The sequence below is a fragment of the Homarus americanus genome, unplaced genomic scaffold, assembly GCF_018991925.1.
Source record: "Homarus americanus isolate GMGI-L3 unplaced genomic scaffold, GMGI_Hamer_2.0 scaffold3359, whole genome shotgun sequence".
Classification (NCBI taxonomy): domain Eukaryota; kingdom Metazoa; phylum Arthropoda; class Malacostraca; order Decapoda; family Nephropidae; genus Homarus; species Homarus americanus.
In genome coordinates, this window is record NW_024751751.1 from 25,780 (window position 1) to 35,870 (window position 10,091).

General features: G+C 40.3%; 1 pseudogene; it reads left to right on the forward strand.

Annotated features, from left to right (window-relative positions):
• The first annotated feature begins 303 nt into the window (after window positions 1-303).
• LOC121854833 lies at window positions 304-5,732 on the forward strand (annotated as a pseudogene).
• The last annotated feature ends 4,359 nt before the right edge of the window (window positions 5,733-10,091 follow it).

Below are 10,091 nucleotides of genomic sequence, written 5' to 3' on the forward strand. Positions count from 1 at the left end.
TTAGAAATTTAGGTTTTCCTTTAACCTTGGTAGTTCACTACTGATCATGTGGCTGTGTGTATATTGCAGGAGGAAAAACACCGGACATGAATGCCAGAACTTATGCCCATATTATGCAAGAAGCGCGACTTAAGGGAAGAAGCACTTGTAGTACCAATTATAGTTGTTCTTACTCGTTAACTGCCTGCTGCTGTTCTTGTTCTATTCCTCTGTGTGTCTCTATTTTGATGGTAGAAAAACAACAACTAAAATAAATATATGTGTATTTGCGTCGTGCTTTTTTTTTTTTTTTTTTTATTGGTCATGTTTTATGTTGTGCCTAAACAAGACCATAAGGATTCAGGCTGTGTCTTGAGGTTGACCCAGTACTGGAACTCATGTGACCTGTGTGCTGGCCTATTTTATCTCCTGCTTTTACCATTATCCTCCTCTAAAGCTATTATTTTGTTAATTTCAGTACGTTTGCCCATATACTGTACAGGGTGTTGCATAGGTCACACTACTGTACAGGGTGTCTCATAGGTTGTCCACAAAGATTATTACACTGACTCCTTCCTCTAGTGTTAAATTCTCAGCCATCTTCATCTATTAGTTATGATTCCCTTGCCAGAAAAGGAACAAAAAAGAACAGTAATTTTATGACACCCTGTCCAATATTTCTTATCTTTTTTATCAGTAAAGTTACTGACAGTAACCTTATAAACATTATTCCTGTCTCAGACTTCATGAAAAGAAAGTATAAATTTGATTAGGTAATACATCTATGCAATTTATTCAGTTGCTGTTAAAGACAAAATGAACTTCACTGCCTTTTTATGAATGATTATAGTTAACTTCTGAGTCAAAACCTAGTCCCATTGATAGTATACTACCACAATGTTTTACAAATATCTAAGCAAATGTAAGTAATTTTACATTTTCTTTTTTAAGAATCCGAAGACAATGCAAAACGCTCAAGGAAGGAACTCTTCAAGTTGTAGCCAGCAATGGTGATGCTCCAGCTGCTCCCAGAAAGCGCGGCCGTTGGGACAGACAGCTGACGACACACCTCAGCCTAAGAAGAAATCAACTTGGGAAGCAGAAACTCCATCTATTGCTCGTTGGGACGAGACTCCAGGTCGGGCTAAAGGAGTGAGACCCCAGGAGCCACTCCAGGACAGAGTACCGCATGTGGGATGCCACACCAGGTCATGCCACCCCAGGCCATGAAACACCCGGCACGATAAACAGACTCCTTCAGCGTGAAGAAATCGTTGGGATGAAACTCCCAAAACAGATCGAGGGAAACTCCTGGACACAACAGTGGTTGGGCGAGACTCTCGCACTGATCTGTGGGGCAGGTGACCTAATTCAAAAACTCCAACCCCAAGTGCAAGTAAGAGGCGTTCTAGGTGGGATGAAACCCCAGCAGCACAAACTCCAGTTGCCACACCATCAAGAGCTATGACACCTTCAACACCCCACACTCCCAGCATGACCCCTGGGATGATGACCCCAGGTGGTACTCCTGGAGGAACAACACCAGTAGGACCCAAGGCTATCGGAATGGCTACACCATCACCTGGACAACTTGTTAACATGACTCCTGAACAGATTCATGCCTTCCGATGGGAGAAAGTGTGAGGAAGAAATCGTCCCATGACGGATGAGGAACTGGATCGCTGTTTCCGCGGGATATGAAATTTTGCCACCTCCGCGGGGATACGTACCAATCAGGACACCGGCTCGTAAGCTAACAGAGCGCCTACACCAATGATGGGCACAACAAAGGTTTTACATGCAAGAAGGCATGACTCCCAAACATGAGGACTCTCAACCAAGGGTAATCTGCCATTATTAGAACGAGGATGCACAGTACTTTGATAAACTATTACAGGATGTTGATGAGGAAAGTCTGAGTCCAGAAGAACAGAAGGAAAGGAAGATAATGAAACTCTTACTGAAGATCAAGAATGGCACTCCTCCCGTAAGGCAGCTCTCCGTCAGATCACAGACAAGGCCGCGTGAATTTGGTGCTGGTCCCTGTTTAACCAGATCTTGCCACTTCTCATGTCCCCTACATTGGAAGATCAGGAACGCCATCTTTGGTCAAGGTCATTGACAGAGTACTCTATAAATTAGATGATCTTGTCGTCCATATGTTCATAAAATTTTGGTGGTCATTGAACCATTGCTCATTGATGAAGACTACTATGCTCGTGTAGAAGGTCGAGAAATTATCAGTAATTTGGCCAAGGCAGCAGGTTTGGCAACAATGATCTCCACAATGAGGCCTGATATTGATAACATTGATGAGTGCGTCAGAAACACAACTGCTCGAGCCATGCCGTTTGTAGCCTCTGCTCTCGGTATTCCCTCTCTTGCCCTTCTTAAAGGCTGTGTGCAAGAGCAAGAAATCATGGCAGGCTAGGCACACTGGTATCAAGATTGTACAGCAAATTGCAATTTTAATGGGTTGTGCTATATTGCCTCACCTCCGCTCTCTTGTGGAGATTATTGAACAGTTAGTTGATGAACAGCAGAAGTGCAAACCATCACTGCTTTGGCTTTAGCTGCCTTGGCGAGGCTGCCACCCCATCTCGGTATTGAGAGTTTTGATTCCGTCTTGAAACCTCTGTGGCGGTATCCGTCAGCACCGTGGTAAGGGTCTCGCTGCCTTCCTTAAAGCTATTGGTTACCTGATTCCCCTCATGGACGGAGAGTATGCGATTACTACAGGGAAGTAATGTTGATTCTCATTCGTGAGTTTCAGAGTCCTGATGAAGAGATGAAAATTGTACTCAAGGTGGTAAAGCAGTGTTGTGCTACTGATGGTGTAGAACCAGGGTACATTAAGGAGGAGATCTTGCCACATTTCTTTAAGCACTTTTGGAATCACAGAATGGCTCTTGACCGTCGTAACTATCGTCAACTTGTTGACACCACGGTTGAAATTGCTAACAAGGTGGGAACGTCTGAGATTGTGAACCGTATTGTTGATGACTTGAAGGATGAGAATGAACAGTACCGAAAAATGGTCATGGAAACCATCGAAAAGATCATGGCCAACCTTGGAGCTGCAGACATTGACTCTCGACTTGAAGAACAGCTGATTGATGGCATTTTATATGCTTTCCAGGAACAGACAACTGAAGATGTAGTCATGTAATGGTTTGGCACAATTGTGAATGCATTAGGCTCTAGAGTTAAGGCCTACCTTCCCCAGATCTGCGGTACAATCTTGTGGCGGCTCAACAACAAATCGGCAAAATGCGACAACAAGCGGCAGATCTGATCTCGTGTTGCGTGGTGATGAAGCGTGTCAGGAGGAGAAGCTGATGGGTCACTTGGGAGTAGTGTTGTATGAGTACTTGGGTGAGGAGTACCGGAGGTGCTCGGCTCCATCCTGGGGGCCTTAAAGGGCATTGTTAATGTTATTGGCATGCACAAGATGAATCCTCCCATCAAGGATCTTCTGCCCGTCTTACCCCAATTCTAAAGAACAGGCACGAAAGTACAGGAAAACTGTATCGATTTAGTGGGACGCATTGCTGATCGTGGACCAGAGTATGTCAGTCCTCGTAGTGGATGAGGATCTGCTTTGAGTTGTTAGAACTTCTAAAAGCTCACAAGAAGGCCATCAGAAGAGCCACAGTCAACACATTTGGTTATATTGCCAAGGCTATTGGCCCACACGATGTTCTTGCCACCTTACTGAACAATCTCAAAGTTCAGGAGCGTCAAAACCGTGTGTGTACAACAGTAGCCATTGCTATAGTTGCTGAAACATGTTCACCTTTCACAGTCCTTCGGCCTCATGAATGAATACAGAGTTCCGGAACTTAACGTCCAAAACGGTGTTATTAAAATCTCTGTCATTCTTGTTTGAGTACATTGGAGAAATGGGAAAAGATTATATTTATGCTGTTACTTCACTGCTGGAAGATGCCCTCATGGACCGTGACCTTGTTCATAGACAGACTGCTTGTGCAGCCATAAAACACATGGCTATTGGGGTGTATGGATTTGGTTGTGAAAGTGCAATGGTCCATCTCTTGAATTATGTTTGGCCCAACATATTTGAAACATCCCCTCATTTAGTTCAAGCCTTCATGGACAGTATAGAGGGACTCATTGTCGCTCTTGGACCACAGAAGGTAAGATGTGACTGTTTTTGTATTTTTTATGTTAAAAATCAAGTAAAATTCAGTAGAGTAACTGCTGTATTTATTTATTCTATGAACATTTATGTTTTTCTTTTGGCCAAAGCTTGAAGGATTCTTGAGAAACCTCATCTAATCTCAAGTGAGAGACAACATGATGAGATTTGTCAGTACTGTGAACCACTGAGTTTTTCCAGTGTTTGTGAAAGAGTTTAGAAGTGCTGGTACAGTATGTTGAAAGAAAGTGTTGGTGAATTTGAACAAATGTAAGATGATGATAGGGAAAGGAGTAAAGAAGTAACTCTTGATTTGAATGGAATTGGAAGGGAGCAATGTTGATGTTTCTTAGTTAACCCTTTGGTACTCCTGGCAAGATCACAGATCTCAACCCCTTGCAGTCTTTCAATGCAAATAGCATCGTTTACAATCTCACCAATTTACTTGGTCTGTGAATAGGAAGCAGAAGAAGACTTACAGAAGTTAGGTGGTGGTGATGTGGAAATGAAAGAAACTTTAGAAAGAAAGATCTGGTTGAGTAAAAGAAGTGCTAGAAGTGAGGGAGATGAACCTCCAGCAGAAAGTGTGAATGGTAAGAGAAGTATTGGATGGTTTATTTATGGGAATGTTACAGAATTTAAATTGAATGGAAGTGAAAAAGAGAATGTGATTTTATTATTGATTTTGGCCGCATAAAACATTGTGTCATATCGGGAATAGTCTACAGTATAACCCTCTCTCCCTTCCTTTCTCCTTCCCTCTCTCCCCTTCCTCCCCCTCCCTCCTCCTTCCTTCCCCCTCCTTCCTTCCCCTTCCAAAGGAAAATACATATACATGTACAGTACAAGACCTGAAATCTACAGTTCCTTCTACTTTTCTTTCCAGATCCTGCAGTGCGTGTTGCAGGGACTCTTCCACCCAGCTAGAAAAGTCCGTGACGTGTATTGGAAAATATACAACAACCTGTATATTGGTGCCCAAGATGCTCTTGTGGCTGGGTACCCACGGATAACAAACATGGGCAGCATTGTTTATACCGAGACGAACTTGACATTATTTTGTAATTTTTCCTTACATGTGTGTGATGGATGATTTTGGGAAGCAAACTGTCTTTTCTTTCTGACATGAAACTCTGAATTTGGATCTAACTCAGTACAGTACAGTAGTTCTGCTGAAGAGATCAAAGTGTGACCCACAACATGGCTCTGACATATAAACATGGGAGAAAAGTGTTAATTAAAGCAATATAAATTCAGTAGTATATTTTTGTGGTGAAGTAATAGTTGTTCATACAGTACCTTTTCTTCTGTAAAATGATTAATTATGTGTATTTATTTTACAGGGCTACCATCATCACTATACTGAGTGTTGTCCCCTGAGATACACAGTTAAAACACTACTGTAATATGAGGCTGCATTACCTCTGACAAATGATGCTACTTGAGTTATGGTTTCACTAAAGATGTGCTTCAGTACAAACTTTACATTAAGAGGAACATCGAAGTGTTAATTGGGAATAGTTTTTAGATGTGATCCTTTGTGTGTAAATATTGTGTTTTGTTGCTCTAAAATTACATATTGATTGTACTTTAATTTCCTAGTTTTGTATGCCCACATTTATACTTTCCTTCTTCAGTAAAAACTTTTACTCAAATGGTTACAGTGATATAGGTGTTAAACTGCAGGCATAGACATGAATTATGTAGGTGTGTGGAAGGGTTTTGACAGGTGTATCAGAAACTAAAATTTATAACTTTTCAGTCATGTTTATAGTTGAAGATAATATATTTGTATATAAAGTATATATAGTTTATTTTAGGAGCTGATAATATGTTTATTCTGTAACATTTGAATAATTGTTTTCCAACTTTATTAATTGCATTTTATATTTTTATTTGTACTGTATTTTTTTTTTAAATCTTGGTTTGGTGAATAAATTTGCTGTTTCCAGTACAGTACAATACAGATTCATTTCCACCTCAGTTAATATGTTGTGCTGTCAATAGAACTTGGTATGCAGAACTTGTTTTATAATAAACAGTTAGTTGTATGATATCATAAGGTCTTCATGTTTCAAACTCAATTGGAGGTTTTAGAGTTTACTTGTGGCGTGAACTGTTGATCCTAAATTTGTCACAAGGATGTCAGTAGGATTATGACCACATTGATTTATGATCCTGGCAACTTTTTGTGTACAGGATTGGTTCAAATGTAAATTTTAATAAAGTAAAGTCCATTTACTTGATCATGGTTATCCACATCAAAGAAGACATACAATTATTATTATTCATCTAATTCCATATAATTACTTAAGTTATTGTTTTGACAGTGAAGAGGAGGGTGAGATGGTTTGTTCGTCCAGAAAGCTTATCAAGTCAAGTGAAATACAGTTAATGGTCAGATGATTATCTCAGCAAGACTACAGGATGTAACACTGTTTTACATGAACGGTCCTTATTATCTTCTCTAAGGCGAAGGGTCCCCTAACACATCCAGCCAGAGGTGGTACAGTACTATCCCTTATATACTGTATTGTAGATGGAGTGTAAGAGTTGGTATAGACCAGAACAAATGGTTGGATGAGTAAGAGGTGAAATGTGAGGGCTGACTATGAATTTTTAACAGACAAATAAGTGAAGTACAGTAGTCAAGGGCAAGTGGTAACATATGCAAGATGAATCTAAACTAACATCACTTTAATACTAACACTTGTACAGTACTTGTAGTTTAGTCTACAGAAGTAATTATTCAAATATGCACAGCAGCATTAGCAGGAAAAGAAGAACAGGTAAAAGTATTAGTTTAGTAGACGGTTGGTTTGTACTCACCGCAACCCTCCTCCACTACTATTATTGTCTCCCTCAAGTATGTTGAATATTTTGTGGGCCCTCCTAAGACTGTGACCAGAGACCTTCTAGTGGTCTTAAAAAGGTGACTATTTTCTATAATTGTTTCTTAAAGATTTTCCCAAACATATGAGGGGATGGGGAGAATATGTCGACCTGCCTGGCTTAGAAAGAAAAATAACTATACAATATCATCACACCTCTGCAAAAAAATAAAAGATAAAAGAATAAAGTACTGTACTTTGTAATGGTAAAATATGCTTTGGAACAATTGTGCTGTTTGAAGTATTCAGGTTGTAAATTATTGTAATAAAGACTGTGTTTGTTCTTTCATTCTTGGATCTATCAAAAACAAACTCAGGATTGAATTTCGAGTTTTTTTTTTATCTCTAGTTGCTGAAAAATAATTAATTCCACTACAGTAGTTACAAAAGTGCTGCTATGCCAGACTGGCTGAGGTGTTGAGAACAAGCTACATCCCGGCCTGCTGGTATGCTTTGCTATGCCTCAGAGGAACAAATCATTGATTCCTAAACCAAAACAGTCCGATGCAACAGTCATGGAATCTGTGGCTTAGTGTTACTTTTGCATTAGGAGGAATAAAATGGGGAAAAAGGTATGGTTATGAGGGGTTGGAGGCCATGTTGGTAAAAAAAGTAATGAAAATATAAAGCATAAGTAGATGATTGATAAGTAGGAAGATTACCGAATATTGACTTAGTAGACAAATGCTAAATAGAAGAGAGTTGACGTGGATAGACTGCAGCAACTAGAGTATAAATTGAAGGGTGACTGCCAGAGCTGCCTTAGTGGGAAATGTAAAGTAGCCTAGTTGAGCATGAAAGTGAGTAACCTTCACTACACACCCACCCCACTCCCTCCTTCCATTCTTTACTGCTCTCACCTGCATCAGCTCTACTCACATCAACATGACTCTCCCTCTCATATCTTTATCACTCAGACCACCATCACCTCACTGCCCTGTATTCACATCATCACCACACACCACCATAAGCTCACCCCACAACCACCTCGTCAGTCAAACACCACTATCACCTCACCCACATACTCACACCTCACCTCCTACCCGTATCGCCTTTTATTACCTTGACCCACATCTACCACCATCTTTCTGATGTGGTTACCCTTCGTCACTAGCCTAATAAACCACAGATTAATTCTCAGTTTTTGGAAAGTGTAATTAAGTTTTGGTTAGACTAGGATGGTTTTGTTAATTTTGGTTAGGTGAAGTGAGATTAAGGTGGGTTTAATTATGTTTGGTTAGGTTAGTTTTGGTTTGTGACACATGCAGACTATAGTACTCGCTAATATATTAAAGAATAATTTGAGAACGGTTGGTGGTCACTGCTCTAAAATGGCGCCATATTACTATTATTATTATGGTGATGAGGGCCTTGGGGTGGGGTGGTACATGGTCTAGTAACTAGTTAGTAAACATACCACCGACCATACTACCGTCACAGGTCATGCATCTAATGTTGCTCTCCAGGTCAGCCTTCAGGTCAGGTCATCCTCTATTATCGCCCTCTAGCTCACACTTCTCGTCCTCTGGGTCATCCTACTTGCCTCGGTCCCTGTTGTCTTGTCCTCCAGGTCATCCTCCAGGTCACACAAAAAAAGCATCAAAACAAATACTGTATTAAAATTCACTTCAGATTCACTATACTTTCATAAACACAAGACGAAATTTATGTTCCCCGGCACTCGGTGTATAATCTTGTAATTTAATTGTTCCTACCTAGTGAAGTTCTCGTTGTAATGTTTATGAGTTTATTGTTTTTATTATTGTGTTTATTGTCTATTGAATCTCGTAGTAATTTTGATGTTAGTTTTAGATGTTACTACTGTACTATACTGTAGGAATTACTGCCCGACTATCAGGAACTACTGCCCAACTATGAACTACTGCCCCAGACTATTAGGAACTACTGCCCGGACTATTAGGAACTACTGCCCCGGACTATGGAACTACTGCCCGACTATTAGGAACTACTTCCCCGGACTATCAGGAATTACTGCCCCGGACTATCAGGAACTACTGCCCTGGATTATGTAGATATAAGTAGTTCACCATGTACTATATATAATGATGCAGGTATATAGTTGAGCATGTACAGGTGTAAATAGACAATGCAGGTACGGTATACAGTTCAATATGTATATCAACATACAGGTATGGTAACCTCAATATAACATAAGTATCAGGGATTCTTGTGTATGGAAGACGTTACAATCTTAAGTAAAGGTAAAAAGACCAATGACCTTGAGAACCCCCCCCTCCACTCCCACCCAGAGCTACCAATCCCCTCCACCACCAGACTGTGGCCTCACCTCTGTTCCTCGCTCCTGGCTCACCACCCTTCGGTTCCAGCTCTAGAGAATGGCTGGCTGGGTTATTGTCTTCTACTCCTTGAAATTTAGGTCATTACACAGGAAACATTGACCAACATTCCTTCAACTCTCCTTTGTAATCTTCACTAGATGACGTTACAGATATTTTGGAATATTTTGGACAAGATGATAAACTTTGTGGGGATAATTGATGACGCTGTGTTTTCGATAGTAAACAGCAATATTTCGAACAAGATAGCCGACAAAAACCTCAATTACTTATTTCAGTAGTCTTTTGGTGGTCTTGATTAAATAGAACGGTTTGAAAGATTGCAGTGAACGGAACCGCAAAGCCATTTCATTTTTTTTTTCAGGGCACAAGAACCACCTTTCTGCACTCTCCTCGGGTGTTTTCCTGCGTCACATAACTCAATCACTTCAAATCATCCTCCTTCAAATATCAGTCTTTTAGCAAGGAGACGCCTCGGTGAACAGGTCTGACAATGGCACTTGCTAGATCTCTCTCCTGTTGTTTTTTCTTATTATTTATTATAAAGAACGAATAATAAACGTTCTAAATCAACTAAATCCTAGATAGTTAGGTTTAGGTCAAGAAAGTGAGGAGTTTTGTGATTTCGTTCATTTCCTTCATGTTATTTTAATGGCATCCAACTCATTCGTTGCTAGGGGGTGAGTAACACAGCAACAACACTACAAACATGAAGCATGTATCTCCTTGTGGGAGTAATACACA